Consider the following 16,779-nt stretch of genomic DNA (forward strand, 5'->3'; position numbering starts at 1 on the left):
ACCTCAGGAATAACCTAATACCAGGGACCCCCAGGAATCTCTATTTCCTTTGCAAAGGGGAATAGATCATTCCCGGGAACAATGTTTGTGGGAATATAAATATTTACCATACAGAGGAATAGACCTGTTACTAGGAATGATATGTTATTTTAGGCCTATTCCGTGAACCAAACAACCCATTAGTTGAATTGCAATTCATAGGTATACCTTAATGAATTGTAATTCGTTGCTTCTAGGAAAGGAAGAAAGGGTTGAAATGACAAATATGCCTTTTTATTATTATTATTATTATTATTATTATTATTATTATTATTATTATTATTAGAGTTAATTCCAACAATGGTCCTCCGACTATATTGATTTTCTAAAATTAGTCCTCGACTTTTAATTTAGACACTTAACGTCCCTTGACTTTCAATTTCTTTCCAATTGAGGTCATTTCGTTAAATTACGGTAAATTGGACTTTAAATGAGAGGGTAATGTAGTCATTTCATCTGCCTAATGTATAATTCTTCGTATTTCTCCCTTGTATGCGCGACTTCGGACATCAGATTCACTTAATTGCTTAATCCCTAAATCCACTCGGTGAACAAAATTCCATTAGGGATTAACCAATTAAGTGAATCTGATGCCCGAAGTTGCGTATACAAGGAAGAAATACGAAGAATTATACATTAGGCAGATGAAATGACTATTTTACTCTTTCATTTAAAGTCCATTTTACCGTAATCTGACAAAAGGACCTCAATTGGAAAGAAATTGAAAGTCAAGGGATGTAAAGTGTCCAAATTAAAAGTCAGAGACTAATTTTGGAAAATCAATATAGTCGGAAGACCATTGCTGGAATTAACTCTTATTATTATTACAGAAAGACATTTTAGTCTTTCTTTCCACTTATTTCCTTATCATTTGCAATAATTCTTTTTCTCTTTATTAAATAATGTAATTTGAATTTCTACTTTATTCTAACCTTATTTTTTTTCACCGAATTATAATTAATTCTTTCCCCCTCTAATTCATTCCTTCCAACCAAACGGCATGTTAGCACCCATAATCCATCCTCTCTGATCTAGGCGGGCCTGTGAAACAGGACCCGCTTCTAACAAATTTTTTGACTTGGTCGAGAAGTGGATAACCTCCTGCTGAGTTGTGAAGGTAGCAACATGGACTGGTTCAATATTCGTTTTCTTCATCTTGAGCCCATTAGTGTCTTTGTTAATCATTATTGTGTGGATCATGATCTACATAGTTGTGTGGATTATATTATTAAATAATATATATTTAGGACACAAATAATGTATTTTTAGTATATTAAAAAGAGTTCTACTCCATATACTCTCTAATCTTACTCCCTAAATTTTATTCCTTGATGTGGCAGGTTCTGATAAGTTAGTTTTTTCATGTGAATCTCAATACAAGTGTCTAAATCAAAGTTTTGTGTGTGAAAGTTACAAAATAGGAGTACACATAACATTTTCCTATTAAAAATGTACATTATATCTAGTAAAAATACATTATTTGAATACTAAAATATATTATTTTACTGCGTAATTAGTTATTTTATGTAGGTAGGTAGCTAGCTTCAATCGATCAGCTTGTGCATTATGTGGGCGTTCGTTGTTGTGTTTGCAGAAATAATGGATGGTGAATAGGGATGGCAATGGGTCGGGGAGGGCTACATCCATCACCCGACCCACCTTATATTTTCTCCACCCACCCCCACCTCCAACCCGCATCGGGTGAACTTTTTCAGAACCCACCCCCACCCCCACCGTGTGCGGGTGCCCACTACGGGTACCTACCACTTATCATCTTATTATGTTTTTCCAAAAATAATATTTAAATTATTTACACATAATTAAAAAAAAAAAAAACCATTAGTGGTAATAAAACATAAATAATGGAAATATTTAAATATAATAACTAAATTGTTAATTTTTAAAAATAAACTTAGTAGTTTTGATATAAAAAATAATAAAAAGATACACGAAGTTATATAAACTTTTATAAATAACTACATACTAGTACTTATTTTACTATTATATATATATACACACACATGGTGGGTCGGGTGGGGTTCTAGGCGGGTCTTGTACATAGAACCCGAATCCAACCCGACCCACCGCGGGTTTGCTTTTTTTAAGACCCACCCCCGACCCACCACCCACCATCACCCAAAAAACCCGATCCATGCGGGGTGGATTCGGGTGGATATCCACGGGTGGGATTGAAATTGCCATCCCTAATGGTGAAAGCCTGCGGAGACTGCGAGCACGCTTTGAGCCTCATTATGGGATGACCCCTTCTTTCGAGAAGAAGAAACACGATCCAACACAGCAGACTCCAGAGAAACCAGCGCCAGGGTCGTCGTCGTCGCAACGCTCAACCACTACACCACCGTCGCCGCTGCCGCTCGAGCAAGCAGCTGTATACAAGGCTTTCTTGAAGATGACTGAGAAGAAAGCGAAACGCTATCAAGATGTTATGGTGGCGAAGAAGAAAGTTGCGGCGGCGAAGGTGGTAGCAGCGGAGAATGCATTGAAGAAGGCAGAAGAATGGGAGAAAAGGGCTGTGAAGGCAGAGAAAGCCTTGGAGGATGTGAAGAAAGCTTTGAAAGGTAGTGGGCAGAGGCGTCTCATCCGATGATATATATATGATGAAGACCTTCGCTATTTTTATTTTTTAATTGTATTTTCTTAATATTCATGTTCATGGCACATTCTGAGCTGTCGCCACTCTTTTGATGTTCACCGTCCAATGTTGTCCCAGAAAGCCGACCAACTGCCACTGGTTAATGTTTTTCAAGATTCTAATGTAATTAAAAAAAAAAAAAAAAAAAACCGTTGGAATGACTAGGGCAGAAGCCAGGAGATGGGAAAGAAAGAAAATTAGGATTGTCAATTGTGAGATCTAGGGCTGGGCACTTCGGGTTTCGGTTCGGTTTTTTTCGGTTTCAGTTTTTCGGTTTTAAAAAAATTAAACCATTCGGTTTAAAATAGAGTTCGGTTTCGGTTTCGGTTTGAAAAGTTCGGTTCGGTTCGGTTTCGGTTTCGGTTCGGTTTAGGTGAAAGTCTACTATTTGAACGTTTCTTTTTCTGCCTGACCGGTTGTTCAGTTGACTCACTTGAAGTGCCACTTGAAGTGTTTTGTTGATGACAAAATGAAAAATCATTCATCTATAGTTAATATTTGAAAAATAAAAATTACTAAAACACCAAATGTTTGGACTTACAACTTGAAGTTGGGATTTGAGGACTTGAGGAGTTAAAATTATTAATTGTTATAATATTTATATACATAAAAATTTAATTAAAATATAATCAACAATTAAAGTAATTATATAATAATTTTAATACCAGGACTATGTGGTCTAATGGTATCCGGGTTGGACTTCCATTTGGAAGATTATGAGTTCAAGCCTCAGTGGAGGCGTTATTGGTTCTTTGTGTTTCAGTAGATTGAGAAAGTATATGAACAGATACTACAATGTAATAGAGCCAGTAACTTTCAAAAAAAATATAATAATTTTAATAAAATGATAATTAAAGAATAGGAAACAGGTATCATAGTTAATTATATATATATATATATATATATATATATATATATATATATATATATATATGTGTGTGTGTGTGTGTGTGTGTGTGTGTGTGTGTGTGTGTGTGTGTGTGTGTGTGTGTGTTTGTATGATAATAATGATAGAATTATGAAACTTTAGAATTAAATAGCAACGGTGTAATAACGGTATAATGGTATTTTAGTCTAACAAGAATGTACTACGGATAATTTTATTCATTATATTTGAAGTGTGCAATATTTAATGAAAAATGTATACCCTTATTAGCATACAAATGTGAATATAGACATGAATGTGGGTATAGCTTAGTGGGTAAAGCTCTTAGTTTATAATCAAATGAGTAAGGGTCCAAACCTCACCTTAACCATTTAATATAATATATATCTATTAATCTATTAATATTATAAAAAAAAATTGATCGGGTTATCGGTTCGGTTTCACCTAAACTAGGACCGATCGGTCTTTCGGATAGAAACCGAACCGGTTCGGTTTGGTTTGGGTTACCCGAACCGATTTGCCCAGCCCTAGTGAGATCTTTCATTGATATTGGTGATGCCTTTTGCCACACTGGTTACTGTGTAATCCTACTTTAAAAGGAAAATACTTGGTGTACTCCCATTTTATACTTTCAACTTGTACTCTCTCTCTCACATGTTCTTGATGTAGACATTTTTCTGTGGACCCACATGTTAAAAATAACAAATCTTGATTTGCCAACTCAGGGAGTATAATTTGGGAGTCTATGTAGTAGAACTCACTTTAAAATTCACAGATGTTGGAGACAAGTAGGCTACCATGTCTATCAAGCTTTTTTTAATCTTTTATTTATTTGTTTGTTTTTTCTTTTTGGTTTGGAACTGGAATTGGCGATTCCAATTTTCATTTTTGTTAAATCGGAACCTGAATCTAACGTTCCGGTTCAGTTTCTACCGTGTAAGGCCTACCCGTGATCATCACTACTTCCACCAAACATATAAAATTAAATATTTCCACCAAAATTCATTATATTCCAAATTTCCAATTACCATTTGATTTTCATTCCAATTCATATTCCATGTTAGAACTAAACACACTCTTAGTCTGCCAAGTACCAACATACCCACCCACCTACTTATTCATACGTAGCACCATACCTATCAATTTGTCACGCCTACTATCTACTTAACGGCAAATTATGCACTGGAAACGTGTTCACCGAGAATGGTGAACACAAGGCCAAACGACGTCATTTTTAGGCAAAAAAAAAAAAAAAAAAAAAAAATCGCGGATGTGGAGTTAACGGCGCGAGTTGATCAAATTATGAATTTTCTGTTATGAGATTATGAATTTTCATAAAATTCATAATCTCATAACAGAAAATTCATAATCGCATAACAGAAAATTCATAATCGCATAACAGAAAATTCATAATCTCATAACTGTAAATTCATAATCTTATAACAGAAAATTCATAATCTCATGGTTCCAAAATGAATGTGCAGGCATGGATTCATAATTTATGAATGTCCGTGATTTCGAACGGGAATGTGTAGGCATGGTTCCAAAGTGAATGTGCAGGCATGAATTCATAATTTATGAATGTCCGAAATCATTGTTCACCTCAAATTAAAGTGAAACCGCAAAATGTGAAAATGAAGAAGAAAAGTCACGCAATTAATTAAGAAAGAAAAAAAAAAAAAAAAAAAGATAACGGTGTACTAACACCGTTGGAACCGTGTTCACCATGAATGGTGAATACGGTTCCATGGCATAACCATTGCTACTTAACTGCCATGATATATCAACTCACCATTACAATTAAGATAACCATGAAATATTCTAAGTATGCCCTTATTAACTAATTCTTATGTAACAACTGCAAAAACACATATAAAATAGCGTACCTTTGTGGGCATGTATATATTGATTATAAACCTCCGTCTGTTATTTAAATTCTTAGAGCCCATGATAAGGGATCAATATATAATTAGGTACGCTGATTGAACACTTTATGAAGATCATTTCACGGCATTAGGGGGAGATAAGAGCTCAAATTTAATAGAATGCTGAGAAATTCTATGGATGATTGATGAAAAAGAAGAAGAAGAAGAACACCAAATGTAGGGCACAACAATATGTGTGTCATTTCATTAGCCTTCACTCCATTATATAAGGCTTCATACAACCTTTCACATACTCAACATCAATACATGATTAAAGGCTAGGCTATTGAAAGGCCTAATGGTTTAATGGCCACTAATAAAATATTTATAACACTCCCCATTGGCCATTAAATAACTATACTCATGCCTCGTTAAAAACCTCGATAGAAAAACCCTGTGGGAAAAATCTAGACGAGGAAAAGAGTACACGAAGTATGTCAAACCATTGTGTTGCACCGGTTGCCTCATTAAAAACCTTAGCCTAAGAAAACCCAATGGGAAAAAACTTAGCTAAGGAAAAAAGTACAACCATAAGCCTTCCGGGCATAATCTTCAAGATTTCAAAGGTCTTCATGACTATCCACTCAAGTGCACCAACATCGATTGCCTCATTAAAAACCTTAGCTTAAGAAAACCCTGTGGGAAAAACTTAGCTAAGGGAAAAAGAGTACAACCATATGCTTTCGTAACATAATATTCAGGATATCAAAAGTCCTCTAGATTGTCCATTCTAGCACAGCTAGGCGTTGTTGCCCCCCCTGAAGATAACAATCTTCTAAGCCCACGCATCCCAATTTTATGAACATATTACTCAAAAATGGATGTAGGCAGAGACTTAGTGAACATATCTGCAAGATTGTTCAGTGGGGAAAACATTCTCAATAAGAATTTTACAACTCTTCTAGAGTTCATGTGTGTAGAAGGATTTAGGTGCAACATGTTTTGTAAGGTTCCCCTTAACAAAACTATTACTTGCTTGTGCAACACAATCTTATTTGTCCTCATATGGGACATTGGGGGTAAAAATATAACATAACCAGTTTTGAACTTGGCATCATAGGGATAAAATAAAAGAGCTAATGCCCAAGTTGCCCATCAAAACCACATATTGGTTTCTCACATAAACTTCAAAATCTTTATACCTCGAAGGTGTTGGAGGATATGTTAAATACCATTCCAATTTTCATTGTAGGGAGAAGCACTAAATCTTGCTAGCAATTTCATCGCAAATTCAATATCAGGCCTGATGCGATTATGGAACTTCTAGTTCAATAATAGTGCTCCAATAGCAATGAAGTAATGGACTTCCAGTCCCTAAATATCCTCATTATAACCTTCGAGTCTAAATGGTCATTTATCTACTTCAAGAGATTATTGGATAACCGTTTGTGCGATAAGTAAATAATACTTGTCTATATAAAACATCTTCAAGATATTTTTCAAGTAGGCTAACTGGTGTATAAAACTTCTTCAAGGAGAAGCTCGATCTTCAGGTCGAGACAATACTTGGATTTCCAAGTCTTTTATTTTAAAACTGCATCTTTCGGCATGAGCTAATATCACCAAGCTCTCTATGTGTTTCAATGATACTTAAACCGTCAATATCGACTGAGATGATAAATAAATAACTCCATTAGCAATTCTTTAACGAACACATAATGGTACATATTATTTATACATTCCTTCTTCGGGAGGAAAACACTCAGTCAATAATATTCAAGTCATACAAAGACTTTAGTAGTTTAATGATACACGTTGAGATTTTCACTTTCCACATTCCAAAAGTGTTGAATCCATCGGGGATTTACAAATAAATATTAGCGTCTAATGACCAGTAAATTACGGTCATGACGTTCATCAACTGCATATCTAAATTCATAATTCACTGCCAATAATGTTAATTTGCGGAACGTAATGTCATATGTTGTGGGAGAGAATATTTGATCAAAATCAATTCAGGGTCTCTGCGTAAACCCTTAAGCTACCAGTCTCGCTTTATATCATACAACCATATTGTTTGTATTTCTCTTTTGTACAAACACCCATTTGTAACCTACAGGGTTAACATTAAATGGTGTACGTGTTATAAAGAGAATACAGTTTTAGCGAGCTGAGCTGTACATGCCTTAATTGCTCCGTTATACATAAAAAATACCAAGGCACAACTGGTACCTAGCTCTGGATCCAGATTCTCATATAACGAGAACAATTTGTAAAGGCAATTTTGTTGTCGACAACTATAACATTTTTCATAAATTTCTCCCATATATATAAAATAATGGCAATTTCTAATTCAACCAGACACTAGACATTTCCCAAAGATATTTTTATCTGGTCGTTCCGCATCCCTAGTATTATAATTTTGGGTGCACCTAAAATTTTACTGGGGTTTTCGCCTTCAGGACGAATGTCTTCACGACATACTTCTTTAAGCGATTTCAAGAGTGACACCATTTTCTACTAGATTTAGCTTTTCGCGGATTATACCAACATGTCTCCACGCTTCTGGCGTCAAGGAGCATTGGTAGATATATATGGTGCAAGTTGGGGAAAATATATAGGACCTAGTCACTCATGAGTATATATATTGGCAGATTAATTATCTACTGAACTTCTAGTTCAGTTTACTTCTTCTGAACTTCTAGTTCAGTCTACCTAGTACGTGGATTTAAATATTGAAGATCAATCATTCATAGAATTTCTCGGCATTCTATAAAATTTGAGATCTTATCTCCCCCTAATGCCGTGAAATGATCTTCATAAAGTGTGCAGTCGGCGTACCTAATTATATATTGATCCCTTATCATGGGCTCTAAGAATTTAAATAACAGACGGAGGTTTATAATCAACATATACATGCCCACAAAGGTACGCTATGGTGGTGATATAGGAAAAAGACTGCACACTGTGAATAAAACGCAGATGGGAAATGTTTGGTTTTATACCACGTACTAGGTTCTAGGGGAAATAATTATGATATGCAGTAGGTCAGATTGTGATAACCACAATAGCATATAAAACTGATGTCCCCAATAAGAAAAAAATATATAATCAGATATGAAAGCATACATATCAATTGATATTACAAGGGTACACAACAATCATAGGGAAGCTGTGAAGCTTGTCAAATAAAATATATCTTCAAGATCTCCCAAAAATCCTTATCCTCAACTTTACATTAGTTCACTCACTGGTTTGGGAATTGTTTCGTGCAAATTCACATGATATAATTCACTCCCTCATTTGCTTCAGGCAAACTAATATGAAATAATTTATTCCTTCGTTTGCTTCAGGCAAATTGATATGATATAATTAATTTCTATCTTCCAAACCAATAACATCTAAATCAATCATATCATGTATGACAATAAGTCAAAGATCATTTTTATAAACGAGTATACAAATCCCTAAACAACACAGAATTGCACTAAGTCATATTCTGAGAGAATTTAGTCATGTTGACATCATAAATTTAGTCAAAAGAAGATTCTCATAATTTGTTGATAATAGCAATCCTTCCGGGATTGACAATAATTCAATCTTGAATTAGCAACCAGTCAATTTCATATGAGAGTCATGTTGCATGCATGAGAAAAAATTCCATAAATAAGCATGCAAACTAATAGAATTAATTCTGAGAAGTAAACTTCCTCTGAAAAATAAAGTTCCAGAAAGTAAAAATTCAAGAAGTAAATCGAGAAGTAAGATTACAGAGGTAAGCTAAGAGATGTAAGCTTAGAGAGGTAAACTTTTTGAATAGTCAATTCGAGTAGTAAAAACAGCAAGAAAAATCAGCAAAGTAAAGCCACTTTGCACTCATAATAATTTGCCTCCAAAAAAAAATAACTTTGCACTCAAAAACACATTTGGAGTGTATATACTACTCGGTTACGCAATAAGTTATTGCGGCAATGAATTAACTTTTCGGGTGCTTCAGGCATAAGTTAACTTCTCGGATGCTTCATGCTTCAGGCATGAGCTAGCTAACATTTTTATCCATGAATATATTTTCATGAATTACTCAAACATTATCATGACACCAATTATAATTATCGAAACTCATACCACACCGATTATAATTTCGACCGCAACCCCTTATAAAGTTGCTCAACTGGGTAACATTATGTGCTTCAAGCACCTATGCAAAAATCGACCAGACATGCATTTTGATTCTTCATCAACAACTAGTTATGTTTCTTAGCCACAAGGGGTGCTAAAATTAGCTTAGGATGCTTCTCATAATTTGTTGTCTTGTACTACTGCTGGAGTACAAATTACTCTCATGAAAAGTTGGCAATGTCTTTCCAATTAAATATTTCTCTGAAACTTCTTGTTTAGAGTTTCACTTACGAGACTATTTTGTGCATAGCTGAATTGTAATTAATCACTGACTTACATTATAATCTCAAAATTAAACATGAGATTAAACTAGTCAAAATGTGTCTAAGGAAGAACATTTGATCACTTCTGGTCGGAATAGTCCTTCAGGGACTTCCATTAATTCAAGGGGTTCTTTTTCAATCAGACACTCATTTTTTTTAAGGTTGTGGTTCAAGTGGTGACGTATGAAAATGACAGCTTGTGCCTTTTAAGCATCGGTGCTCTATGACTTAGCAACAAAAAACTTGACTCAATTCTTTAGATGCCGAATATATTTCAATATCAAGAGCTCAAGCTAAATAATTGCTTCATTTATAAGTGAGCTCAATAAATTTACATTTTTAATGAAAGGCATGATTCATAAGATCATCATTTGATGCAACTTATACTTATAGAAACAGTAGTTGATATTCATGTGAAAAACATGTCTTGTAAGCAAATTTCAAATAGAATGTGAAAATGGAATATTTCACATGTTCTCATATAGATTCATACTTCTCCATGTAGTCATTTTATATATATTTTTCAAAAGAAGCATAAATGCCAAAAATGGGGAATAGTACATAATCAATCTACATGATCAATATAGTAAATATTATCTTTTCCTAAGGCATGAAGTCATTTTAAGTGAATATAGTAAATTCTAATAATGGGAAATAGTGCAAGAATCATTGTTTCACTGGTAAATATCAAACACGTGTATATTTAACCCATATATATATATACAGATGAACACATTTACGTTTGCACGTACATATATACATACAATTTAACATATAACCACATGTATTTACCATTTCAAAGCATCATGGCATATGTAGAACCTAACTCATATACATGAATTGAGAGAATAAATAAAAATAATATGTATTTACAAATTCAAGTATTTAGTTATTTACCCAAATTCTTAACCATGTCTTGATGATGAGTTCATAACTCAAAAGTTGTTAACAAATATGAAGAATTATCACTCATTTCATAGAAACAATAATTGAATGTTCCAAACCAAACTCATAGCCATATATACACATAATATTTATATATAAACAATGGCATATGATTCAAAAACAAAAATTCATAGGAAAAATGAACCAATAGTACCGTTCACCGGAGATTACGATAGAGACTCGTGCTACAAGCAACAAGGCACGAATCGGTGCGAAAACACCGAATTGATGCAGCAAGCATCGACTCATTTTATAGCATCAACTTGCGCTACATGCAACGAGTGATGTTTCATTCTCCAATACACCGAATTGATGCTCCCAAGTCATCAATTAAGCTTTAAAGTCTTACTCACTCTTAAGCTTCCACAAAATAAACTTTAACAATCTTAATTAAAAACCATTCATTCATTGCCTAATCGGCACAAAAACTAATTGCTAATCACATGCAAACGACATATCATAAAAATATAATAATGCACTACATCATAGGGTATATAACATACAAAGTATGCGAAATGAAAATAATATGTATACATACATTGCATCTTCATACGAAAAGCCCCATCTATTTACACAAACATATATATCACATGCTTTTCTTTCAATTTTAAGAATCAAAAATAAAATTGGAAATATATATTCAGGAATTTACACAATCATATATATATGAACCGGTATGTGCAATTCATATTTCAAATTTTAGAATCAATATGTATCATATCAATCATGTATTTCATAATCATATCAAGAGGTGTAGAATCAACATGTGCCATATAAAAACATGTATTATATGAAACCTATGAACATGCTTGCCTAGTATAAAAACATGTATTATAACATGTCCGAGCATACCGTTCACCGATGAATATGTTGGCGATTCGTGCTGATAACGTGTTATAATTTGACCTATCAACTAGCTCTATTCTCACGTGATGTTTGCACGGTAACTCGCCCGGAGGTTCATATATATGTATGCGTGTATACGTAAAGAAGAGAAAAAGAAGAAGAAGAAGAACACCAAATGTAGGGCACAACAATATGTGTGTCATTTCATTAGCCTTCACTCCATTATATAAGGCTTCATACAACCTTTCACATACTCAACATCAATACATGATTAAAGGCTAGGCTATTGAAAGGTCTAATGGTTTAATGGCCACTAATAAAATATTTATAACAAATATATATTTATATAATCTAATATACATACATGTGTGTATATTATTATTATTATTATTATTATTATTATTATTATTATTATTATTATTATTATTATTATTATTTATTATTATTATTATTATTATTATTATTTATTATTATTATTTTATTATTATTATTATTATTATTATTATTATTATTATTATTATTATTATTATTATTATTATTATTATTATTATTATTATTATTATTATTATTATTATTATTATTATTATTATTATTATTATTATTATTATTATTATTATTATTATTATTATTATTATTATTATTATTATTATTATTATTATTATTATTATTATTATTATTATTATTATTATTATTATTATTATTATTATTATTATTATTATTATTATTATTATTATTATTATTATTATTATTATTATTATTATTATTATTATTATTATTATTATTATTATTATTATTATTATTATTATTATTATTATTATTATTATTATTATTATTATTATTATTATTATTATTATTATTATTATTATTATTATTATTATTATTATTATTATTATTATTATTATTATTATATTATTATTATTATTATTATTATTATTATTATTATTATTATTATTATTATTATTATTATTATTATTATTATTATTATTATTATTATTATTATTATTATTATTATTATTATTATTATTATTATTATTATTATTATTATTATTATTATTATGATGATGATGATGATGATGATGATGATGATGATGATGATGATGATGATGATGATGATGATGATGCTAATCCTCATATACATCCCAATGTCAAGACCGGTCTTGAAAATTTTGGAGTCTTGTGCAATAATTTGATGATTTGGAGTCTCTTATAAATATAAAATAAAGAACATAATATTTATTAAAACATATCTCAAAATATAAATATTTCAACAAACAAAATATATATTCGCTTATCCCATTTCATCTGTATCATTTATTATTTATTGGTCAAATAAATTCTTAGATTTCTTCTTTACTTAATTTCTTCAATATTTTTAAAATTAAAATTTTGCGTATAGTAGTCCTTTTAATGTAATTTCTAATATATAAATTGTATATACTAATACAAAACTTAATATTATGAAAAATTGAATTAAAATTAAGAGTTTTTACCCAAAATAGTCGCTCGACTATTACTCATTCTCAATTTTGCATTTTGACTTTCAATTGCACCAAATCTGGTCCCTCGATTTTCAAAAACTCACCCAATTTAGTCTTCCGTTAGGTTTTCCATCTACTCAGTGTTAAAATGGTGGGCATTTTCGTCCGTTTATGTATTATACGCCTAATATACATTGAAAAATAGTTGAGGGACCATTTTGGGAAAAATCCTTTTATTTATTTCATTTTTGTTCATTTTTATTTTTTAAACTCTATCAAATTAGAATTTCTATAGTTTTTTTTTTCTTGCAAATATAATAGATAAAATCACAACGTCCAACCTCAAATTTTTAAACTTTCTCTACAAATCTTTTCCTTTTGTCTAAACATACAAAGTTTTCCTCTATCCCTATCAAAGTTTTACAATAAGTTTCGTAACTTTCATAAATACTCATATACTTTTTATTTTTATCTTTTTATGTTCATATATAAAATCATACTAAAAGTTCATTAGACAATCAATCACTATGTATCACATTAAATATTATTTTTATCATTAAAAATAACATTATTATTTTTTCGAGTTTAGACACCCAAAGGGTGCAAAATATAGGGAAAATATTGGACTAGAATATAAGTTTTTCCATTAAACTTCTCGATTGAGCCAAAAAGAAACTCTCGTATGTAACCGGAAGGTAAGTTTACTTCTCGGTCACATGACCGATGGCTCACTTCTCGGCCAGAGAGGTGCTGCTGGCACTTCTCAAAACTGAAAAGTACACTTCACTTCTCGATCAATGACAAAATGTTGAAAAATATTTTTGAAAAGTTGGCTTAACTTAGCATGCAGGGCGAAATGCAAATAATAATAATAATAATAATAATAATAATAATAATAATAAAAGAAAAAAAAAGTACAAAGTAGTATATTTTGTCCACTTTGAACTTGATACCGCACCTCAAATCGTACCAACCCAGCAAAACATGAACAATACAACATCCTCCAACACATTTCACACATAAATACAAGAGTAATAGCATTTCTACTCAGATTGTTGTGCATTCGTACTCAGTTTGTTATGCATTCATTCTCAGTTTGTTGAGCATTTTGCGTCAGTTTGTTGTGCATTAATAGTGTGATTATTGTGCAACGCATTTTTGTTTTGTCATAGTCTTTACATGGCGTTTAGTTGGAAGGAAAAATTATGAGGGAAATGAATTGTAATTCGGTGGGAAAAGAATAATGTGATAATAAAGTAGGAATTCAAACTACGTTGTTTGGTAGGGAGAAATTGAATTATTGAAATTGAGAAGGAAAGAAGTGGTATAAAGACTAAAATACCCTTATACAATAATAATAGTAATAAAAATCAAGGGTAGTAGTGTCATTTTATCTAGTTTTCCTTTCTCAAATTCATTGAATTGCAATTCATGGGGTACCCCATGAATTGCAATTCAACAAGAGGATGGAATTGCAATTTCCTCCAACCAAACAATGTAATTTAGAACTTCACTGAATTTCAATTCAACTACAAGGGAATTATATCCAACCAAACAACCCATTAGAACAATCAAAATGGATGATTTGGATTAGTCCTCACATCCTCACCTAAGGATAGGTCCTCACCTGATCTGGAATATATATATATATATATATATATATATATATATATATTTAAATGAGAACATGGCTTCCCGTGCGGTCGATGTGGATTGCACCATTAGGTATGCATAAATGCACCACACACCAAAAAAAAAAAATGCACCACATATAATGATGTATTTTCAGACACTATATGGTGCATTTAGGCCAACCAATGGTGCATGATCGCACATCCGCACGGGAAGTACTGTTCACACAGGAATCTCATTATATATATATTTGTAAACTTAGAATTACCTATTTAACCCGCACGGGCTTAGCTCAATAGTTTAGTGGGTAGTATTTGGGAGAAGAGGCTAAGGTTTGAACCTCGGCGGCGGCAGTGCGGGAATTATGTCCAAAGTGGGCAGATTCCTTGTTCGCACCGGCATTTGGTCCTGTCTGCTGAACCATTGAGTCACCGTGATTTACAACTTCCCACAATGCTCTGTCGGGTAGGAGTGTGGGGGACCCTTGGGGTTGGGGACTCAACCTTTGGGAGAAGAATTATCTATTTAAATACGCAAATTCAACCTTCAATTATCTATGCATGAACAATTTTAATATAATCTTGCCTTAATATACTTTAAAGTACTTATTTAAAAAAAAACATTGGGCATTATCCCAATCGCGCAATGCGCGTAAAAAACTAGTAATTTAATAAGAGTAACATAGAGTACTAATTATGCCAACTTTGATTGGGATGAGGTTCGAACCTAAGACCTTTTATTTATTTATTTATTTATTTATTTATTTTTTTTTTATTGAAATCAATGAGTAAGTTAACGGTGAACTAATGGCAATTCTTAAAATTTTAACGGAATTAGTAACGGTGTGTGAGTATTTTAGAAAATTTTAGTGTAAAATTTAAATCTTATCAATCTTTTAATCAATCTGAGCCATTCATTTGATTAAAATCTGTGACCGCCATTTTTTCTATCCATTATAGGCCTAACTCTCTTGGGCTCTTATTAGTATAATAGTATATATATATATATATATATATATATATATATATATATATATATAGCCAACATTTCTAGCCATACTTGACATGGACGACGGAAATAAAGAGACTTCGGCCATTCACCCATCGATTCAAGTTGTCCGTGAAGAAAATAAGGACGTGATGCCCGAGAAGTTGCCCAAGTAGCTTTCACCAAGATCTCTGCGAGATTCTGAGGTTTGCTACGCCACTCTAGAATCTTTCAGCACTTGTACATAGCATCTAATAGCTTGCAGAATAATCTAGAGACATGTACATAACACTTGAAGATGTAGAGATACTTAGAATATTCTAGAACATTAGGGAATTCTCTTGGTTGTATAGGAATTTTGGAGGATTCTAGAGAACAAATCTTAGCCATAGGATCAAATAGATCTTCATCATCCATTGAGGAGGTGGAATGAGTATAAATACCCATCAAGGGGGCCTCATTTGTAATGAATCCAAGCAAGTTCAAGTGCTCAAGTAATCTAAGTTCCCTTCAAAGCTTTCAAGTGCTTTTGTGATATTCTTGCCTTACTTATTTTCCTAGCTATCCCACCGTTTACTTAGCATACTTTCGAAGGATGAGCGAGAGGCGGACTTAGCTATTAGGAGGAAAAATAGCTAAGACCGCACGAGACGTCGTTAGGGAAAACAAGTCCGTGACAATAGTCACCATGCTTAACGAAATAGAGATCATGTGGTTGAAAGCATTAATATGCTGCACCAAGTCTAAACCTTCCTACATCTTAAGCTCATGAAGCCTGATTTAGATATAGTTTGTTTGTCAAAGATTTTTCCATGAACTGACACTCCAATATATATATATATATATATATATATATATATATATATATATATATATATATATATATATATATATATATATATATATATTTTTTTTTTTTTTTTTTTGAGTTATCAAGGTCAAAATGTGATACACAACTCTATCTGCTAGGCATAACCGACTAGTTCGTGCCACGCAATCCTTCCAA

This window comes from Ipomoea nil, unplaced genomic scaffold, assembly GCF_001879475.1.
Source record: "Ipomoea nil cultivar Tokyo-kokei standard unplaced genomic scaffold, Asagao_1.1 scaffold2494, whole genome shotgun sequence".
Taxonomy (NCBI): Eukaryota; Viridiplantae; Streptophyta; class Magnoliopsida; order Solanales; family Convolvulaceae; genus Ipomoea; species Ipomoea nil.